General features: G+C 43.4%; 1 long non-coding RNA gene across 2 annotated transcripts in view; it reads right to left on the bottom strand.

Annotated features, from left to right (window-relative positions):
• Positions 1-627: 627 nt before the first annotated feature.
• Positions 628-23,388, bottom strand: part of LOC137645045 (uncharacterized) — a 109,252-nt gene continuing 86,491 nt past the window's right edge. Inside the window, exons 3-4 of one of the 2 annotated variants that reach the window (XR_011045266.1) lie at positions 23,159-23,330; positions 628-2,453 (exon numbers count right to left, since the gene is read on the bottom strand). This is a non-coding gene — a long non-coding RNA (uncharacterized lncRNA). Of the gene's footprint in view, positions 2,454-23,121; positions 23,331-23,388 lie in introns of those variants that run through there. The other variant, XR_011045265.1, reaches the window with a different exon arrangement.

The raw sequence follows: 23,388 nt of genomic DNA, 5'->3' as shown, positions 1-23,388 counted from the left end.
TATGACTTTTAGTTTAAAAAGTCTTTACACAGAGACAAGTTCCGGGCAATCTGAACCGACCGACTGACATAGTTCACCTATATGACCTGTGCCTGGAACAGCTGGGTGTTGCTGCTTCTGCTGTCAATCCAACAATATTATTATTATTACCATTACAAGCTCAGCTATAACCCTAGTTGGAAAAGTAAGATGCTATAAGCCTGAGGGCTCCAACAGGAAAAAATAGCCCAGTGAGGTAAGGAAACAAAAGAATAAAAAAATTTACTAAGAACAGTAACAACATTAAATTAGATCTTTCATATATAAACTATTAAAACTTAAAAAAAACAGGAGGAAGAGAAATAGAATAGAACAGCATACCCAAGAGTGCCCTCAAGCAAGAGCACTCTAACCCAAGACAGTGGAAGACCATGGTACAGAGGCTATGGCACTACCCAAGACTAGAGAAGAGCGGTTGATTTTGGAGTTTCCTGCCAAAAGAGAAGTTTACCATAGCTAAACAGTCTCTTCTATCCTTACCAAGAGGAAAGTAGCTACTGAAAAATTATAGTGCAATATTTAACCCACTGAGTAAAGAATTGTTTGGTTAGCTTAGTGTTGTCAGGTATATGAGGAGAGAGGAAAATATGCCACACTATTTGGTGTATGTGTAAGCAAAGGAAAAATAAGTTGTAGAGGAATCTAATACAGTGCTTTAAAGCCAGTCAAAGAATCCAATAACACTTTAGCAGTAGTATCTCAATGAGTGGCTGGTGCCTTGGCCAACCTATTATACATCAAATGAAAGAAGGCAGCACAGTCATTATGGTCAAAGCCATTGTTCAGATGATGTAATTACAGTGTTCTGCATACCCTTCAGGAGCTAGGTCTGCAGTTGCATGCTGCCTTTGGTCAAGGACAGAACCTGAGGTGGGTTCCTGTATGTGACTTGTGTTGCATTCTTGTAGAAAAGACCAAAAGAATCCTCTTCTTTCACACCTTCACTTGCTATGATGTTTCAGCATTTTGTGGTAAAAAGAAGTCTGCTATAAACAGGTAGGGGATGATGAAGACCTAGAGACCTTGGAGATGTTCAAGGTCATGATATAGGCAGATCCAACACAGCTGAAGGTATTGATGATGTGAGGTTTGAAAAGTTTACTAGGAAGTAGCAGCTATGTGAAACCATTTCTCCAGCCTAAGCAGTGCTGAAGGGGCCTACGAAGCATGCTGCCTACCAGGCATGCTGCCTCTGCAGTCAGTCAATAGTACATCAACTGGAAATGCAGACTTCTGTCAAGTGGGACTAGACCAGGAAAGGAGATCTGAAGTAGATCGTTTGGACAGAGCTCCCACCCATTACAGAGTTGACAGCAGCTGACCAAGTGTGGATGTAAATCGAAATGCTGAGGTTGATGAAAATACTAGTGCTTTGGTCTGACCTGCACAGCACAGTGCAGCTGCAGATGTGAAGATACATTAGTGCAAGACAATATGTGGCATATAAGTATAGACATGTTGCCTACATGTACATCTATAATATATCGAACTAGCGTTTCCTATGATATGGCGACTTTTTACCCTATTAATGATTCTGGGACTGATATTATGGTACAAGGAAGCTCCCGAGTAGGTACCTACTGTAGTTCTAAATTTCAATTCTACAGCAAAAAATATATAATTTGACACCAAGATCATTGAAATAGGAAAAGTCTCTGCAATTATTTCTTTATACTCAATAAGGTCATCTTGAAAAATGATTATCATCTTTACTCTTTTAGGTGGCTAATGGGTTTTTATCAAAAAAGTAAATCCCAAAGGAGTGTTTGCCAATTTTGGGGCTTGTTTCCAAAAATGCTACACTAAATGACAAACATACAAGCAATGTAATAAAATCCAATTAGAATTAAAAGGCATACAACTGAGAATTATATAAGGCAATAATAATATTCCTATACAGTACCTAGAATAGTTATGAAAAAAATATTGCAAATAAATCTGAAATTCATGATAATACATCAGCGAGAGTGATATATAATAAATGAAGCATCTACTGAAAGCATAAGACTGAGATGGTGACCAAAGTTGTTTAACTAGGGATCCGGTAATATTTCAAGTTTTGAATGAAGTATAACTGAATTTACGCTTTGTTCTTTGTTGAAACTTCTAAACAAAAACGGACGGTAACATTTACGATAGTTAATTGATAATATTCAGTATTATGTAAAAAGAAAACTATATGGGAGTGGAACTTAAAAATCCAACTTTAACATACTAATAAAAAAATATCAAGGTACTTGGTGCCTCACTGTAAACAAATCTACACAAGAATATTGAAACTCATTAATTCTCCGCACACCTAAAACCATCACAGATCATAAATTCCATTTATACAGTAGAAATAAAGCTTTCTTGTGATAAAAGGAAATCCCCATTATATCTGCAGTCAGTCATTTGGTAATTTCAACTTTATCCTGAAATATGTTATTTTCATTAGTAAAATAAATTTTTGAATATACTTACCCGATAATCATGTAGCTGTCAACTCTGTTGCCCGACAGAAATCTACGGTCGGGATACGCCAGCGATCGCTATTCAGGTGGGGGTGTACACAACAGCGCCATCTGTGGTCAGGTACTCTAGTACTTCTTGTCAACACCACCTCAATTTTTTCCTCGGTCCACTGGTTCTCTATGGGGAGGAAGGGTGGGTCAATTAAATCATGATTATCGGGTAAGTATATTCAAAAATTTATTTTACTAATGAAAATAACATTTTTCAATATTAATCTTACCCGATAATCATGTAGCTGATTCACACCCAGGGTGGTGGGTGAAAACCAGTGTACATGTTAATCAAGAAGCTAAGTATCCCGTATTTTATTTTATTAGTTATTCAAAAATAACATAAAATAAATAAGTACCTGGTAAGGAAGACGACTTGAACCATTACTCTGCCTTTATTAAGTACGTCTTCCTTACTGGGCGTAGCGGTCCTCTTAGGATGCTGAACGACTCTTAGGTGCTGAAGTATAAAGGGTTGCAACCCATATTAAAGGACCTCATCACAACCTTTAACCTCGGCGCTTCTCAAGAAAGAATTGACCACCCGCCAAATCAACAAGGATGTGGAAGGCTTCTTAGCCGACCGTACAACCCATAAAAAGTATTCAAGAGAAAGGTTAAAAGGTTATGGGATTATGGGAATGTAGTGGCTGAGCCCCCGCCTACTACTGCATTCGTTGCTACGAATGGTCCCAGGGTGTAGCAGTCCTCGTAAAGAGACTGGACATCTTTGAGATAGAATGATGCGAACACTGACTTGCTTCTCCAATAGGTTGCATCCATAACACTCTGCAGAGAACGGTTCTGTTTGAAGGCCACTGAAGTAGCCACAGCTCTCACTTCATGTGTCCTTACCTTCAGCAAAGCAAGGTCTTCTTCCTTCAGATGAGAATGTGCTTCCCTAATCAGAAGCCTGAATAGTAAGAAACTGAGTTCTTAGACTTTGGAAAAGAAGGCTTCTTGATAGCACACCATAAGGCTTCTGATTGTCCTCGTAAAGGTTAAGACCTTTTTAGATAGTACCTAAGAGCTCTAACTGGGCAAAGTACTCTCTCCAGTTCGTTCCCCACCAAGTTGGACAGGCTTGGGATCTCGAACGACTTAGGCCAAGGACGTGAAGGAAGCTCGTTTTAGCAAAAACCGAGCTGCAAGGAACATGTAGCCGTTTCAGATGTGAAAACTATGTTCCTGCTGAAGGCGTGGATCTCACTTACTCTTTTAGCTGTTGTCAAGCACACGAGGAAAAGAGTTTTTAATGTGAGGTCCTAAAAAGAGGCTGATTGGAGAGGTTCAAATCTTGATGACATAAGGAACCTTAGGACCACGTCTAGATTCCAGCCTGGAGTGGACAACCGACGTTCCTTTGAGGTCTCAAAAGACCTAGGGAGGTCCTGTAGATCTTTGTTGGTGGAAAGATCCAAGCCTCTGTGGCGGAAAACCGCTGCCAACATACTTCTGTAACCCTTGATCGTAGGAGCTGAAAGGGATCTTACGTTCCTTAGATGTAACAGGAAGTCAGCAATCTGGGTTACAGTGGTACTGGTTGAGGAAACTGCATTGGCCTTGTACCAGCTTCGGAAGACTTCCCCTTGAGACTGATAAGACTCTGAGAGTGGATGTTCTCCTTGCTCTGGCAATCGCTCTGGCTGCCTCCTTCGAAAAGCCCCTAGCTCTTGAGAGTCTTTCGAAAGTCTGAAGGCAGTCAGACGAAGAGCGTGGAGGTTTGGGTGTACCTTCTTTACGTGAGGTTGACGTAGAAGGTCCACTCCTAGAGGAAGAGTCCTGGGAATGTCGACCAGCCATTGCAGTACCTCTATGAACCACTCTCTCGCGGGCCAGAGCGGAGCCAACCAACGTCAGCCGTGTCCCTTTGCGAGAGGAGAACTTCTGAAGTACCCTGTTGACAATCTTGAACGGCGGGAATGCATACAGGTCGAGATGGGACCAATCCAGCAGAAAAGCATCCACGTGAACTGCTGCTGGGTCTGGAATCGGAGAACAATACAACGGGAGTCTCTAGGTTATCGAGGTAGCGAACAGATCTATGGTTGGCTGACCCCACAGGGCCCAAAGTCTGCTGCAAACATTCTTGTGAAGGGTCCACTCTGTGGGGATGACCTGACCCTTCCGGCTGAGGCGATCTGCCATGACATTCATATCGCCCTGAATGAACCTCGTTACCAGCGTGAGCTTTCGATCTTTTGACCAGATGAGGAGGTCCCTTGCGATCTAGAACAACTTCCACGAATGAGTCCCTCCCTGCTTGGAGATGTAAGCCAAGGCTGTGGTGTTGTCAGAGTCCACCTCCACCACCTTGTTAAGCTGGAGGGACTTGAAGTTTATCAAGGCCAGATGAACCGCCAACAACTCCTTGCAATTGATGTGAAGTGTCCTTTGCTCCTGATTCCATGTTCCCGAGCATTCCTGTCCGTCCAAAGTCGCACCCCAGCCCGTGTCTGATGCGTCCAAGAGGAGACGGCGGTCGGGTTTCTGAACAGCCAAGGGTAGACTTCCTTGAGAAGAAAGCTGTTCTTACACCACGCGAGAGTAGACCTCCTCTCTTCGGAAACAGGAACTGAGACCGTCTCTAGCGTCATGTCCTTTATCCAGTGAGCAGCTAGATGATACTGAAGGGGGCGGAGGTGGAGTCTCCCTAACACGATGAACAGGGCCAGCGATGAAAGTGTCCCTGTTAGACTCATCCACTACCTGACTGAGCATCGGTTCCTTCTCAGCATGCTCTGGATGCATTCTAGGGCTTGGAAGATCCTTGGGGCCGACGGAAAAGCCCGAAAAGCTCGACTCTGAAGATCCATACCCAGGTAGACAATGGTCTGGGATGGGACGAGCTGGGACTCCTCAAAATTGACCAGGAGGCCCAGTTCCTTGGTCAGATCCATAGTCCATCTGAGAATCTCCAGACAGCGACGACTTGTGGGAGCTCTTAAAAGCCAGTCGTCTGACGGAGCCGGACACAAGATCATGGTACTGCTGCACAGTCTGTGAACTGTCAACCATGGGGAAGCGAGGAAGTACAGTGACAACCCGAAGCTGTCTAGACTGTCTGGGTCGTACAGACAACTCCTTATCGGGTTGCTGAGGTTGCCGCACTGCATCACAACAAGTCACTTCTGCTGGTTGTTGAACGTCTTCCCAGTGACACACTGACTCCGTAAACAAAAAATCCTCTAACAAGGACTAAGCTTGGACTGCATGTCTTGCAACACCGCTCAAGGTCTATGGGAGCAGGTGTGGTAACAGACGGGGTTAGCGATTGAAGTGGAACCATTACCTTCCCTGGAAGCATGTTATGCTTAAATAAAAGTCCATAGGAGGCTACGCAGCTAAAGGCTCCTCTCCAAATGACAGAGTCCTCAAGGGAATATCAGAAGGAGGGAGAATAGCACTTTCTCATCTACAGGAACCATATCCAAGAAAAGCTAAGTTCTCTCAGTGAGGGTTTCACTGGTGCAAAAGCAGCAGACTAGAAGGCAACGTTATGAAACTGCTTGACAGTCTAGTGAGTTGGCAACAACCAAAGATGTGTGACTGAGAAGCATGCGGTAAGGTATGCAGAGCATGCTGTATGCAGAGCATGCTGTATGTAGAGCATGCTGTAAGGTAAGCAGAGCATGTTGCATGGCGTGTGGCTTATGCTGCATGGGATGAGGCTCATGCTGCATGGGATGAGGCTCATGCTGCTTAAAAGAAATCTGAACCTGACACTAATCTAGCTGTCCGAGGATTTACCTGGTGAGACATCAGTCTCTTTACCAGAGAGTTTTACCAGATTTCCCCGGGCCACCACGTGACACAATTGGTAGTAATTCATTCAAATTACCTCTAATGAGTCAATATGGATAAATATCAACACAACATCGTGTTCAAATAGAAATAAATTTCTACCTCATACTTGGGATCGAACACTAGCCCCTTCTAATGAAAGGCCAGGTCGAAACCAACCATGCCACGAGAGCCCATAGGATGTCGCATAGCATGAGGCTCCTGCCTCATGGGTTGAGGAGGATGCCGCATAGCATGAGGCTCCTGCCTCATGGTTTGAGGAGGATGCCGCATAGCATGAGGCTCCTGTGAGGTTCCTGCCTCAAGAGTTGCGTCTGCCTCAAGGGTTGAGGGGGTAGCTGCGCAGAGAGAGGCTCATGCTGCATAGACTGCGGTTCAAGTTGAATGGGAAGAGGCTCAAGCTGAGGAGAAAGTGGCAGATGCATGCGTTGAGGTGGCTGACTCATAGCATGAGGTTCCTGCCTCAAGAGTTGCGCTTGCCTCAAGGGTTGAGGTGGCTGCGCAGAGAGAGGCTCTTGACTCACGAGTTGAAGTTCTTGAGGTGCTTGCCTCGAGAGTTGAGGTTCTCGCCTCGAGGAAAGTGGAGGTGGTTGCTGCGAGAGTTGAGGTGGCTGCCTCAAGGATGGTAGAGGTTGTCGTACCTCAAGAGGTTGCTGCCTCGAGGGTGGTTGTAATGCAAGATACTCCTGCCTCAAGGGTAGAGGAGGTTGTAAGGCATAAGGCTCCTGCCCCCATTGTTGAGGAGGTTGCTGCGTGGTAAGAGGCTCCTGCCTCAAGGAAAGTGGAGGTTGCTGCACAGCGCTGGTATCTGGCAACTCCCAACGCGGCAGCTCACGCATGGAGGTAGCTTGAGGAACCTCAACCTCATACGTCTGGCAGATTGTACTGCGCAGAGGAGCAGAGGAGGAGGAGCGTTCGCAGGAGGAGGTGTATTAACCTTCTCTGCCTGAAACTCCTGCATCAACACCGCAAGCTGAGACTGCATTGTCTGCAGCATAGACCACTAGAGTTTAAGAAAGACAACAACAAACGGAGCTACTGTCCGTTGAGACTGAGGGTCTAAAACAGCTGGTGCGGCAACAGACGGAGCTACTGCCTGTTGCGATACCACCTTGCCTCTCTGGGAGGTGTGCAGTTGTCGTACTGCAGCAAGTCCGAACTGACCCAGTGCTAATGGCTACACCTCGGAGTTGGACTTGTGCGGAAGGGACCGACTTGCACTTAAAAGCTGCAAGATTTGGTCCATGGTTTCTGCGAGAAACCTCTTCCGCAGACGAGGAATAAAAGGGCTCTCTCGTCTTTGTGTGGGTGGGGTGATCACGTCGGCAACGTGTGTAGATACACCCGAAACCACGGAGGGAAAACGTCTGTTCGTCGATCAAGGCCTGCTGAACCCATAAGTCCTTCGACATTACTTCTCCCCTGGGCTTGGGAGCTTGTAAGAGGTCCCAGACTAGGCGAACAACTGGCACGAACAGACGAACCCTCGAACGCAACACTGAAACACTTTGCGCTTATCACTTATCACTTTTGATTTTCTGTTTGCACTTATTTCACTGAACTCGAAACTTTAAGTGGTTTGTACCTGAAACACGCAATTCTATTCTTCCTTAAAAGTTAGTAATTGCGAAAACAGAATTACAATGTAACAGAAAAATCTAATGAAAGATAAATAATTCAGTGGCTGGAAAGAGACTAAACACTAGATCAAATAAACTACGTTTAAAATCTCTCACCGCATAAAGCTTGAGAACAAGAATAAAACTCTAGAAACGTTTACCTTCTTCCCCTAAAGAGACTAGGGAGAAGAGCAAAAACGATAACAACGTTACTCGCTTGAACGAAACGTTTATCCTCCTCTCTCTCCCTCCGTCTCTATCTCTCTCTCTCTCTCTCTCTTGACTTAGAACCTGAGAGAAGAGCCCAATCATATATATCGTTAAAACATATTATTGTTAAAGGAAAAAAACTGAAAGATTTCCCAAATAAAAAGTTCCTTTATTAGAATTAAAACCATTAAGCTAAGAAAGAATGAACAAAACGCTAGAAACGGTTTACTCTTACTGCAACGTGACACCGTGAAAATTCTCTCTCTATCGTAACGATAGAGCGCAAGTTGAACGTTCTGAACGTCAACAACTGCAGAGACAAAACAAAACGTTAGTTCAACTTTGAAAACAGTACGAGACTATCAAAGAAATTCTTTCAAAAACATTAAAATAGCATAATATGTTAACAGGTAAAACCGAAATGACGGGCTCAATGTTAATTAACTTCGGTACCAAGAAAAGACCGCCTACTATTAGGAAAGGTCGAATATAAACAAATATAAAAATTAATTTTAATAAGTTTATAATAAAAGGAAGTTAATCGAAGAGGCCTATAAAAGGCGGAGAGATATAAAATAAATCTATAACTTTTGTTAAGCAAAATTAAGAGAGTCTATACTCTCTTAGACACCAACACTTCCGTCTAAGGGAAGGGTCGGCCATTTAAAAGTGAAAGAGAGTTCATACTCTCTTCGTCACCATAATTAATCAAATTAATTCCAAAAGCTAGCTAAGCTAATGATAAAACTTCCTGAATAGCGAAAGCTAAACTCTAGAGCAAATACATCACCAAATCGTGAGCAAAAACTCCAGAATCAACAGCGTATCCATGTAGGTCTAGCCGGAGGCACGACAGAGGAAAAATTGAGGTGGTGTTGACAAGAAGTACTAGAGTACCTGACCACAGATGGCGCTGTTGTGTACACCCCCACCTGAATAGCGATCGCTGGCGTATCCCGACCGTAGATTTCTGTCGGGCAACAGAGTTGACAGCTACATGATTATCGGGTAAGATTAATATTGAAAAAAAAAAAAAATGAATTAATACACCTCTTACAATTTAGGAAAAATTAGACATTTGTTAGTGAAACTCAACCATGTAACAAAATATCAAATAAAAACTTATGACATTAGATAACAGGAATTATTTTCTTTTATCTTTTGGCTACTACTCCATTAACAACAAAAGAAACAAGCACACAAGCGTTAAATAGATTAAGTTTTATAAAAATATTTTATTGCATGTTTTAAATAATCTAGATTTTTCATAAAAAAAAACAGATATGATATCCGAGTTTGATAAAAATACTGTTCTTAGAGGAAAATTTTTAACAAATGCAAAGTAGGGTACCTATTGCTATACACATAATTGTCTAGAAATCAAAAGTAACATTTCCAGTAATAAAAGGGGGTACCATTTAGAATATAAGAAAACAAGATTTCTCAATATGGTAATAGTTAATTCATTAATATCAATTAAAGGATTATAATATCCCCTATTACCATTATCTAACAATTGACGAACATGAAATAGTAAAATGTACCATATGCAAAATATCCAAGTTATGCAGCAAATATATTCAACTGATTTGTTTATAACTCTGTAAAGTTTCAAACTTAGAAATTCATAATCAATTACAATATTTTCACCAAGGTAGATTTCATTTAATGCTATTTCAAATTATCAATAAAGAGACTGATTATAGTTTGTATGCCTAGAATGACCTGATACTATACAAAAAATAAAACTAATGAGATAAAGTAATGACAAAATCTATGACCATCCCACAAATCCCCCAAAAAGAATTTGACTGACCATCCCACAAATCCCCCAAAAAGAATTTGAGGATAAACTCACTTTTTTAAAAAAATATCTGCTGTGCTGGACTCTTTCAGATGATATATGTTCAAAACTATAATGTACACAGTACATAAGCCCCTTACCATAGGTATTTATTATCTACTCTGCAACCAAATTTTTCCGAAAAAATGGAGTTTTTATGATGAAACAAAGTTTTATGAATACTTACCTGGCAGTTATATATATATAGCTGATATCTCTAAATCGGCAGAATTTTTCAAAACGAGGCAACCGCCTTGTGGTGGTTGGGAGGTAGGTGGTAACACCCGTCACAGGGTGGTCCAAGGAATCATTCCCGTGTCAAAGACTTCAGTTCATCTATGCCCGACCTATCTCCTGAGGGGAGGTGGGTGGGCCTTCGAATATATATATAACTGCCAGGTAAGTATTCATAAAACTTTGTTTTATCATAAAAACTCCATTTTTATGAATAGTACTTACCTGGCAGTTATATATATATAGCTGATTCACACATTTGGAGGAGGGAAAACAGACAGTGAAGATCGTTGGGGAAACAACAAGAGTGTTGTAGGAGATAAAAACACCTTGATTCCTTGCCTGCTAAGGTAGCTGATTTCAAGGGTACAGCCTCGAGAGTGGCTTTCCCTTAGGAGTGTTTATCCAGGAGTAAGCCTGCAAAGCTGCAAAAAAACTCAATCGAGTCTGTCAAAGGGATAAGACCAACAACTTGACTAGACTTCAGAAACTACTTTCGCCCCATATAATAAAAACTGCAACCTTACTAAAACTAACCACCTAACCCTGCAACATAGACAAAAACTATCTAGACTGAGGGAACCGCACCACAAGACGAAGTCCTCAGACTAGCATAAAAACACAAACCCTCATACATGCATATAAACCAAGGTTGAGTGGAGTTAATAACTCCTTTGCCTAATACAGAAACCGCAGCTATGTATGGGTCCAAGATACAGCACTTGCCAAAGACTACTACTTGCCAAAGACTACTCTCAAAGATAATGAGAAGCGAAGACAGAGTCACTCCTCCAGAAAATTGCATCCATGAATAGCCTAACTAACATATATTCCTGATATGCCAGAGAGGTAGCAATGGCTCTCACTTCGTGAGCCCGTAATTTAAACAGGGCGAAGTGTTCCTCCTCACAAAAGAGGTGGGCTTCCCTAATTTTCTCCCTCAGGAAAAAGGACAAAGCATTCTTAGACGGGTTTTTGGCGGATCTTTCACCGAACACCATAACAAGTTGGATGCACAGCTCACGTTCATAGTGTGAGCCAAAAAAAACTTTGAGGGACCTAACTGGGCAGAGGAGTCTTTCCTTCTCTCGACCCACTAGGTTCGTGAGGTTAATGACATCAAACGTCGTAGGACAGGGTTACGAAGGGTTCTCGCTCTCTACGAGAAAGATGAACCTTAAGGCACAAACTACCCTATCCTAATTGAAGCTCACCATCTTTCCAATCGCCTGGACTTCGCTGACCTTTTGGCATTCGCTAGAGTCATAAGGAAGAGGGTTTTCTTCGCTACAACTCGAAGAGAGGCTAGCGAGATAGGTTCAAATTTCTTGGAGCACAGAAACTTAAACACCACATCCAGGTTTAAGAGTACCTATTACGTCGTCTGAAAAGACCCAATGAGGTCCTGCAAATCTTAATTTTGGGACAACTCTAGGCCTCTATGCCTAAAGATGGCCGAGAGCATACTGCTGTATCCATTGATGGTAGATACAGCCAGCTTAGCATCCTGTCTGAAGTACAAGAAGATGTCTGCAATCTGGCTCAGAGAGGTAGAGGATGAGGAAAACTTGTGCCGCCTGCACCAAGCTCTAAAGGTCTCCCACCTAGATTGGTAGACTCTTTGTGAAGAGATCCTCCTTGCTCTGGCGAGAGATTTCGTCGCTTGTGCCGAAAAGCCTCGAGATCTGACAAGCTTCTAGTCAGTCTGAAGGAAGTCAGTTGAGAGCAAGGGGGTTAGATGATACCTCTCGAAGTGGGGCTGTTTGAGAAGATCTAGACTTGCCAAGTCTTCTTGGGAAGTCCATCAACATGCCCATCACTTCCGAAAACCATTCCCTAGCAGGCCAGAATGGAGCCGCTAGGATCATTCGCCCCGAATCGAGGAGAGCGAATTTCCTGAAGACCAGATTGATGATCTCGAAAGGGGGCAACGCAAACATGTCCACCCCCCGTCCAATCCATCAAGAAGGAGTCCACTGCTACAGCTTCCTCGTCCGGGACTAGGGAGCAGCAGCAGGGGATCCTCTTCTTCCAGTTGGAGGCAACAAAGGTCTGCTACAGGCCTGCCCCACAACATCCAGAGACTGACAGACTTGCAGGTTGAGAGACCATTCTGAGGGGAAAACAAGTCTCTTCCTGCTGAGCATGTTTGCCCCAAAGTTTCTTGCTCTAGAACAAACCTCCTTTCTAGATCCAAGAGATCATAACGAAGGCGTCCTAGATCTCAACACACGATTCGACTAGTGTCATCACGAAGTCCTAGATTCTCATGTTCAAAGCCATGCCTCATGCTAGAACTTCAATGTCGAGCGTCCTGAAAGACGAGGCGCCGATCGTCCTGTAAGACGTGTCGCCGATAGTCCTGTAAGACGTGGAGCCAAAAGTCCTGTAAGACGTGGAGCCAAAAGTCCTGTAAGATGTGGAGCCGAGAGGTTAACAGAGCGAGACGCTGAACGTTCTAAAAGACGTGGTGCTGAGCGTCCTGGTGCCAGAAGTCTCTCTTCTTGTTGACAGGAAGACCTAATTATTTGATAGGCTCAACGTTATCTAAAAATCCAGATACAGGGACGCTCTGATTTCTCTAGAGTGCAGTATTCTGCCACATTAAGCAAAAGTTACATGAAAATAAGAGGGGCAGAGCTGAGACCAAAACACACGGCCCGAAACTGACCCATTCTACACCCGTTCTATCTTGTAAACAAACCTCAGATAAAGTTTGATTGCATAGTCTGCTACTTAGACTCCTCTCTAGAACTGGGAGAGAGAATCGTTGTAGCTAAAAACTAAAGGAGGTTTCCCTATAAAAGGAAAAAGTAATCCTCCTTCAGAAGAAGTACTGACCAAAGGTCTGCTCCCCTTTTCTCCAAGGATTTTGATGTCTCCATGGAGAACTTCGACTTCTGAACGAAGGCGCAAAGAGCATTTACGTCCAGGACCGGACAAAAGACTCCCTCTCCCAAAAGAGAGACATTAAAGTTGCAAAGTTGGTTAGGCAGAAAAATCTTATCGGAGTAACTAACAAAGGAGGATTCACTAGGAAAGATTTTGCATCCATCCTTAGTAAAAGCACGGACCAAAGGTCTGCTTCTCTCCTCTCCCAGGCTCGCCAGAAGTAGCAAAGTCTGGCTCCGACTGTTGATAGTTCGGATAGGGAAAAAGCATGCAGAAAATTTCTTGCTGATTCAGACACCAAAACCAGACTTGAACCAACTCTTGAGGGAGAAGAGAGAAAGAAAAAAGGAGAAGAACATACCTTAATTATGACCTCTGATTACAAAATTATCCAGCCTCATTGCCTGTATTTCTTAAGAGACCCAGCAAACCACCAAGGGGGCCGTAAAAAATCTTTGTGGGGCTGCCACAAGGTCTTCGACCTAAACGTGGCTAGACCTCCACCCTTGCTATCCTGGCCTATCTGATAAGGAAGCTGGCATCTGTAAGTTTACTTGTGAACGAAGGTTCTGGAGTGGGAGGTGAGACCTTCCGGACTCACCAGTGGTAGCTTATACACCCCCCCAAGCGGCGGCGCGAGCCCTAAACCACGCCCCTTGGGCGAAGTTACCAGGGACGAGCGGGTTGACTCGGCAATGGAAGTCACATTTTTGAAGTTGTAATAGAACAAAAAATAACACAGAAGTGGTTGAGCTTACCTTGGTTGTGCAAGTTATGAAGGAATTACTGTGAAGGTGCAAATGTTGGACATAAAGGTCTTACTAGTAAATTCAATCTTCTTGTGCTCTCTTGGTTGATATGAATATTGAAAGATTCCAGTTAGTTTGTTTTCTGTGGAATAATAGTGATTGTATGTGTGTGTTCTTGTATATAGCCTACTCTGTTGAATTATGAAGTTGTTAGAATATTCCCTCCTAAGTACATGGTCTCCTCGGCTCACGGGGGAAGGGTTGGAGGGTGACCCAGACTTTGAGTCCGGAAGGTCTCACCTCCCACTCCAGAACCTTCGTTCACAAGTAAACTTACAGTTCTGGAGAGGAAGGTCTCAACCTTCCGGACTCACCAGTGGTAGCTAGGCAGATGCTTCAGGGGGCTTGAAGATGAAGTCCAGCGACCACAGCATCGAAAGCTCCCTTAAGCCGAGGAGAGCATAGTAAGAGCTGAAGACAGAGTCGCTTCGCCAATTCATTCTGGACATGATTTCTTGTATAGATACTCCATTGTATAGCAGTCTTGATGAAGCTTGACCCCTTATAGAGTGGAAATTCGTTGACTGTTTAGTTGCATTTGGGTCGGCTCTGAAAATGCACTCCCTAAAAAGTTGTCTCATTTTTTGTAGAGACATTATCTTGAAGTGTTCATCTAGCCATATGTGGTCTTTCCTGTCTATGTTTCTTTCCATACAGACTTTGTTTGTGTATTCCAAATAGAAGTTCAATTGTCTGACTGGACATATTTTTGGTCTGTTAGGAAGCTTCCTAAAGCTGATCTCTATTGGCGTGTAGTTGTTCTTTTGGTTTTTGGCCATAAAGGAAGGGTGGTTCCATAAGACAATGTGTTCTGGGGTGAAGGTGCTCCTGGAAATGCAGAGATTGTTAAATTGATTTGCTCTTAAAGGGCAAGCTAAGGCTACTAGGAACAAGGTTTTCTGTGTCAGTAGTAAGGTAGAGTTATCTCTCGTGGTGTTGAGAAACGAGATTACTTTGTCTAGATCCCAGCCAGGGAACTGGTGAGAATTACTAGGTTTCCTTCTATTAACTCCCGATATCATTGCTTTGACATATTTGTCTTCTGCAAGACAGTAACCTGGGAAATAACCTGACAAGATAGGACCTAAAGCTGCTCTGTAGCTCTTCAGGGTGTTGTAAGACAGTCCCCTGTCTATAAGGTGATTGAAAAATAAAATAATTGCTAACAGGGGGAATTTGTTGTCTCTTCCATACTCCTTGTGAATGAAACTTTTAAAAATATTGTATAGGTTTTCATACTTGTGCAAGGAGCTGTCCCTCAAGCTGACAACAATTTTGGAGCAAACCTCAGGAGGAAAGGCGTTAGGGAGCTGATCCTTTAAATTTTGAAGGCGATCAAAGTTGATTGGAGCTTTGCTGAGGGTGAGATACAATCCTTGAGAACTATCTGGTAGTCTTCGATCTTCACAATATATCGTTTGTGCTGCTTCGCGACTGACTTCACTAATGGAATCCATGGTTCCGTCCCCTGCGATATGGTGCAGAAAAGCATATTATTATTGCATTCTTTATAGATTTTAAAAGCTACTTTGTGTAGTAAGAATCCTGGTGGAAAGGCATAGAGAGGTGTTGATCCCTTCCAGCTAATCGTAAGTGCATTATTGCTGATGGCTTTTTGGTTTGGAAGAGATGAACAAAACTTTTTGCACTTAGTATTGAAGCCATTTGAGAACAGATCTATTTTCGGGGTGAAATTGAAGTCAGAGCAGATTAAGGAGAATAGACTGTCACTGAGGGAAGTTTCTGTGTGAATGGAACCCAGGTCCCTGGAAAGTGAGTCTGCGATGGTGTTACTTACTCCCCTGATCCATCTGGAATTTATCTGTATGTTGTGATCCTTCATGGTACTAAGTATTTTCCTGACTAGTTCATGAGCTAACTTGTTTCTGATACTACCCTGTTTCCTTAGCCAACAATTAGTAACCTTTGAATCAACATGTATTAAGACTACCTTGTTGTATAACCTTGTGATGAAGTGTTCCAAAGAATAGAAGCAAGCTAATAACTCTCTTACATTGATGTGAAGGGAGGATTCTTCATTTGTCCAAGTTCCATTCATTGAGAGCATATTACCCGCTATTACTAATGCACCTCCCCAACCCTGGTTGGAAGCGTCAGTGAAAAGTTCTGCATCTATCTGTGGTTTTGGAATGTTAACCTCTCTGTACATTTGTCTCTGTTCCCATGGCTTTAGGTATTTTTTGAAGGTGTGGGGAATGATTTTGTACCCTGAATTAAAATAACTATGGTATCTGTGGAGATATTTAAGATGGAATCTTCCCAAGCTTGTATAGGATGCACTAAAATTTAAAGCTCCGATTAACATTTGATAGGAATGCAGGTCAGATTTAACAGAGTTGGAGAAAGCTTTGGCCAATTCGACACACTTCTCCATGTTTTTCCCACTGGGATTCATAGTTTTCTTAATCATATTGTAATACACTCCTAAAAATTCAATTCTTTGAGTCGGTTCAATTGTAGATTTTTTAAGTGAGATATTCCATCCTAAGTCTGACAAGATCTTAATGACTAGCTGAATGTGATTTTTACATTTTACATAATCTTTTGCTAATATAAGAATGTCATCAAGATAATTGAATATTAAGATGTTATATGAAGTTCTAATATACTTGATTACTGTGTACATTATCTTTGAAAAAATATAAGGTGCTGTCTTTAGTCCAAAGGGTATCACAGTCCATTTGAACTTCCTTTTACCTAGTTTGAAGGTTAGAAATTTCTGGCTACTTGCATGTAATGGAATGTGCCAATAAGCATCTTTGAAATCTAGTTTGCAGGCCAAAGAGTTTAGATGTAGATAGGGAAATATAGTATTGGCCTTGAGCATGGTAAAAGGAGGTTTTTTAATCATGGTGTTGAGCACCTTCATGTCAAAGATTAGTCGTACTGTTTCATCTGGTTTGAATTTATAAAATATGTGGTTGGAGTAGTAAAAGGAAGTTCTGGGGATCTGCTCTATGACACCTAGTTTTAGCAGTCTGTCACATTCACTTTCCAATATTTTACGCTTGTTAATTGAATAAAATTTATCTTTACCTGTTCTTTTTAATGACCTCTGGGTTTTAAGTTTATTATTAAATGGAATTCTCACCCCTTCATTGATAATTTTACACGCAAAAGAGGCATTAGGAAGCTTTCTCCAACTATCAATATTCATCAATAATGACTTACCTATCCTATTCTCTGGGGGGCTCTGGGAGGAGTTATTCATTGGGTTTGAAGCCAAAGGCAAGGTCTTTACTTCTATCTTGATTTATAGCATTTGGCCCAATGTCATGATGGTCTGGTGCAGAGCAAAGCTCGTTATTATCTGGTGCTGAGCAAAGCTCATTAACCACTGGTGCTGAGCAAAGCTCGTTATTAACTGGTGCTGAGCAAAGCTCGTTATTAACTGGTGCTGAGCAAAGCTCATTAACTGGTGCTGAGCAAAGCTCATTAACTGGTGCTGAGCAAAGCTCATTATTAACTGGTGCAGAGTAAACATCGTTATCAACTGGTGCATAGAATACTGGTGCTGAAAAAATCTCTCTTTGAACTGGTGCGGAGCATGGCTCAATTTCTAGGGTCTTTCTTTTCTCTGGCTCCTGAACTATTAGCTTGTCCATTTTGTGACCTCCCCCCCCCCCCCGTACCCACCTCGCCTATTACCTCTTCTAAGCGGCTGAGACTTGAATCTAAAGTTAGGGTTACCTTTGAGGAAACTGAACCTTCTTCCCTGAAATCTGCCCCCAAAGTTGAATTTCCTACCCCTGAAGTTTGCTGCCCCTCCTCTGAGGAGGGGACCCTTGTGAAAGCAGGCAGCAATGGCTGATTTTTGGTCTTCAGTTAAATTCCAAACTTCTTTAATGTCTGCTTTGATTATAAGATCTCTTATTTCTTCCTTGAGGTATCTAGGAAGTGCTCTGCTTCTGAAATTTCTTATCAAATTTTGTATGAGGTCTATGCTCCTTCTTAGGGGACCAATAATAATCTTGGACAAAAAATCAATGTCATTTACTTTGGAGGGGTATACAATATGTGCCAGTGCTGCATGCCCTTGAAAGGCAGAAATACTCATTTTAATATTTTCTATGTCATAAAAAAATTTTCTCTTATAGTTGTCATCAAATACCTTACCTTCAGGCCAGAAATTCAACTTTGGAATATTAATTAATTTAAAAAAAAAAAAAATATGAGAACTCCTTATTTTGACTACTAACAAAGAATTTATCCCGGTTATCACTATGGCCTTCACTGAAAATTAATGCTACTAGTGAATTATTCAATTGAATTTTCCCTTCTCTATGAAAAGATGGTTCAGCTTTGAAATTGGTGGAAATATATGAAGGAATGGGTTTATGGAAGGTAAGAAGGTTGAAATCCTCGTAATCACTTTCATCTCCATTATTATAAAAGGAAAAGAGGTCTAAATTTGCACTTTCAGGTAATTCAGGTGATCGTCTTGAGCGCTTAGTAGGAGGAGGAGCCTCATTCTTCTTAGCAGGTGAACCACTTCTGCCGAGATGAATGTTTAATATCAGTGATTTATTTACCATAGATTAATTTAAATGTTTGTTCAACAGGTATGGTAAATATGGACAGCAGCGGACCTAGAAGGCTGAAGTCAGGCAATGGGGTTCACGACTCAAATAGCCCTCTTAGGTTAATTCAGTGCCATATTTAAGTGAATGATAAGTTTATATCTGTTATTATTAATAAACTAGACCTGCCTCATATGTAACCCTTATCAGATCGCCCCCCAGGGCCTAGGCTAGTGTCGATAGGTTTAAAACGAGAAATGTAAACTCGAACTTACCTGTGGTCTAGCCTACTGCCTATTAAGCTGCATGCTTTTGATGTGTCAGGCAAGCAATTTGTTTTGTATACTTAATTATAATTTTGTTATATATAAAAATTTAAGTATTTAGTTTGTTTACACCAATTAATCGTGTTGTAATCATGCACATGCTTTGCTTAAGCTACTTACGCTATGTTCGGAAGTGCCTGCTCTAAGCATTCAAATCATAACCACCTTACGTATGGGGGCCGCCATTTGCATTTGTGACGTCATTAGTCTAAATCAGCTGCTTTCCATATGACATTTTCGTTGTAAACAGAATTTAAAACCTTACCTTTTCTGAATGATTTTCATGAGTGTTTGATTCTGTTGGAGTAACATATTTACGATATCAAAATTAGAAGGCATATCACTTCCTGCAGTCGATTGTGTTCGTTTTTCGTTACTGATTACGTTCTCCTCTTTGCTGGAGTCTTCGCTAAGCCGATGCACCGCCACGGAGGAAAGAATTTGTCTAGCCATAATTAAGCCATGGGCTGAGATATTACTCTGGTTGCTGAGTGCAGGATAATGAAAACCGGCAAATATATGTTGGGAGCAGCGGGAGGGAAAAAGAGGAGAACGTTCTGTGCCGAAGTCAACTTCAGAAATGTGACTTCCATTGCCGAGTCAACCTGCTCGTCCCTGGTAACTCCGCCCAAGGGGCGTGGTTTAGGGGTCGCGCCGCCGCTTGGGGGGGGGGTTCCAGGGGGGGGGTGTATAAGCTACCACTGGTGAGTCCGGAAGGTTGAGACCTCCCTCTCCAGAACAAAGGTTTCAGTTTTAAGAAACAAAAATTAATATATTCTTATAGCTCCATTAATGACCACGTGAAAACTCAGAGGGTGGGGAACATGGAGCATGGAACATGGAGCTCTTCTCCTTCTGTTAACCTCAAAGAACTCAACAGGAGCAAAGTGATCACTAAAGTCATCCTTGACAAAGATCTTATAAGACGTGGCGTACCCCTGAAAGGACAAGGCGGCGATCGTCCTATCATCCTGAAAGACCAGGCTGCCCCCGCCCTGAAAGGCCAGGCTGCCCCCGCCCCGAAAGGCCAGGCTGCCCCCGCCCCGAAAGGCCAGGCTGCCCCCGCCCCGAAAGGCCAGGCTGCCCCCGCCCCGAAAGGCCAGGCTGCCCCCGCCCCGAAAGGCCAGGCTGCCCCCGCCCCGAAAGGCCAGGCTGCCCCCGCCCCGAAAGGCCAGGCTGCCCCCCCCCCGAAAGGCCAGGCTGCCCCCCCCCCGAAAGGCCAGGCTGCCCCCCCCCCGAAAGGCCAGGCTGCCCCCGCCCCGAAAGGCCAGGCTGCCCCCGCCCCGAAAGGCCAGGCTGCCCCCGCCCCGAAAGGCCAGGCTGCCCCCGCCCCGAAAGGCCAGGCTGCCCCCGCCCCGAAAGGCCAGGCTGCCCCCGCCCCGAAAGGCCAGGCTGCCCCCGCCCCGAAAGGCCAGGCTGCCCCCGCCCCGAAAGGCCAGGCTGCCCCCGCCCCGAAAGGCCAGGCTGCCCCCGCCCCGAAAGGCCAGGCTGCCCCCGCCCCGAAAGGCCAGGCTGCCCCCGCCCCGAAAGGCCAGGCTGCCCCCGCCCCGAAAGGCCAGGCTGCCCCCGCCCCGAAAGGCCAGGCTGCCCCCGCCCCGAAAGGCCAGGCTGCCCCCGCCCCGAAAGGCCAGGCTGCCCCCGCCCCGAAAGGCCAGGCTGCCCCCGCCCCGAAAGACGAGGCTGCACTCGTCCCGAAGGACGAGGCTGCATTCGACCTGAAAGACGAGGCTGCATTCGACCTGAAAGACGAGGCTGCATTCGACCTGAAAGACGAGGCTGCATTCGTCATGAAAGACGAGGCTGCCTTCACCCTGAAATACGAGGCTGCATTCGCCCTGAAAGACGAGGCCTGAAATACGAGGCTGCATTCGCCCTGAAAGACGAGGCAGCATTCGCCCTGAAAGACGAGGCTGCATTCGACCTGAAAGACGAGGCTGCATTCGACCTGAAAGACGAGGCTGCATTCGTCATGAAAGACGAGGCTACCTTCACCCTGAAATACGAGGCTGCATTCGCCCTGAAAGACGAGGCCTGAAATACGAGGCTGCATTCGCCCTGAAAGACGAGGCCTGAAATACGAGGCTGCATTCGCCCTGAAAGACGAGGCAGCATTCGCCCTGAAAGACGAGGCTGCATTTGCCCTGAAAGACGAGGCTGCATTCGCCCTGAAAGACGAGGCAGCATTCGTCCTGAAAGACGAGCCAGCATTCGCCCTGAAAGACGAGGCAGCATTCTCCCTGAAAGACGAGGGTGCATTCGCCCTGAAAGACGAGGCTGCATTCGTCCTGAAAGACGAGGCTGCATTCGCCCTGAAAGACGAGGTTGCATTCGTCCTGAAAGACGAGGCAGCATTCGCCCTGAAAGACGAGGCTGCATTCGCCCTGAAAGACGAGGCAGCATTCGTCCTGAAAGACGAGGCTGCATTCGTCCTGAAAGACGAGGCTGCATTCGTCCTGAAAGACGAGGCTGCATTCGTCCTGAAAGACGAGGCTGCATTCGTCCTGAAAGACGAGGCTGCATTCGCCCTGAAAGACGAGGCTGCATTTGCCCTGAAAGACGAGGCTGCATTCGTCCTGTCTTGAAAGACTTAGCGCCAAGCGTTAAGGCAAAATGATATTCATTATGCCGCTCGGCGCGTTCGGTTCCGACCAGAGGGTTCATAAGGCCGACTGGCGGTCTGGGACAAAAACTGAGTCAATGATGGTTTGTAAGCATTGATATTATCAGCGAATATCTATGACTTATAGTATTGCCATTAAAATCAAAAGTGATGTAATGCGAGACTAAAATCAGTGTAAGAATCTTAACGTTCAACGCTCTTTGCTTTCCCATGGCAAGGGCGAGCATTCTTGGGAACGTTAACAGGAACGCTCGCGAGGGCGTTTGCTCGTGAGCTAACGCCTCTCGTTTCCTTTCGCCGATCGACGTTCCTTCTCCCATGGGCCGGGGAGCTTGGAAGAGGTCTAAGGCTAGGAAAAACGACGTCCACTGTGCTGAAAGAATCCAATGCCTAATTTAGCACTGAAACTTGCACTATTAAACTCTTACACACAAGACCATAATTAGTCCTGCCCGTTGTGAGAGAACTTATTCTTCTGCCACGGGCTTGAATAAGAAAGCAAAATCGTCTCTAGTACTTGCTATAAAAACTATAACAAAATATTTTTATAAAATATTAACTGACATTTCCATAATAAAATAAAAGATGTTGAACATACTCACCCGGTAGTTACATATAACCACCGGTAAAATTAAATGTCATAAATACCCACCCGGTAGTTTACAAACAAACGCCGGGAAAGTTATACGTTAAAGATTAAAATGTACAGAAAAAGGGAAAACAAATGTAATCCACAATTAATTCAAAGGGTTTTTAAAAACAAGCGAGTTGTAATGATAAAAAGAACAGAAATAGCAATAACGTATCTATATATATAAATGTAAACAATAGGAACATATAAATGAAAATACTACTAAAAACTAGAATACCCATATCGTTGTTGTTGGAGAATTATAGCCAACACTTGAATTCCCAAATCGAAAAGAACGCTACCAAGGCATGTTGGGACTGCATCGATAGTAACGAGTAACAGCGTAAATTAACCATAACTAGTTCTATTTAATTTATGAAATTACATCGATGATTTAAAGAACGAATACTAAATGGACAAATATTCCTTTAAAATTTTACATTAAAAGTTAAAAAAAAAAAAACTTATATAAGTGGAATTCCTCCCATTCTTTACATAAAACAAATAGAGATAATTTCCAAGACATACAATGAAGATTACGTCACACGACTGTGACGTCATAGAGTTGGCGGAACGTATTTCCGTCATCAGGATTAAAAACTTTGCACCTAAAATATAGTGCACAAACAAAACCTCTGCATACAAACTGTGAGGATCAACCGACACTTTCGGTAACCTCACCTTGCAGACATCACTCACACAAACACGAAAATTAAGTTATCACTCATGATAAACAAAGTAAATAATAACAAAACACGATTGCCAAATCCCTAATCAGTGTACTTCACCAAACGAAGTCCAAAAAAGCGAAGAAGGGAAAATGATTTGAAAAACTCTCAATGGTGGACCGACGATGTTTTCGATCCAGCCGGCAGAGATGAACTGAAGTCTTGGACACGGGAATGATTCCTTGGACCACCCTGTGACGGGTGTTACCACCTACCTCCCAACCACCACAAGGCGGTTGCCTCGTTTTAAAAAATTCTGCCGATTTAGAGATATCAGCTATATATATATATAACTGCCAGGTAAGTACTATTCATAAAAATTAAACTTAGCTTTAAACTGATGTAAGTGGAATCTTACAGCCTCCATCCCTGTTATCAGCTTTGATACAGATATGATTAATTTTATCTTGTGCCATCAGCTTTCCATTAGCTTCTATCTCCTACCCATATTGTAAGGGGAATCAGTTGCACATTAGGAAGTTTTTTGTTTACTGGCTTAGGCTTTTTAATGTGCTGGTAAATTGAAAAATCTGAAAGAAAAATATATTTACTCCAAAGTTCTTCACCTTCAATCCATAACCTGACACT

Source organism: Palaemon carinicauda, chromosome 8 (genome assembly GCF_036898095.1).
Source record: "Palaemon carinicauda isolate YSFRI2023 chromosome 8, ASM3689809v2, whole genome shotgun sequence".
In the NCBI taxonomy this organism is placed as follows: Eukaryota; Metazoa; Arthropoda; class Malacostraca; order Decapoda; family Palaemonidae; genus Palaemon; species Palaemon carinicauda.
Note: the sequence above shows the minus strand (reverse complement) of the source record. Positions and strands in the feature narration are given on the sequence as shown.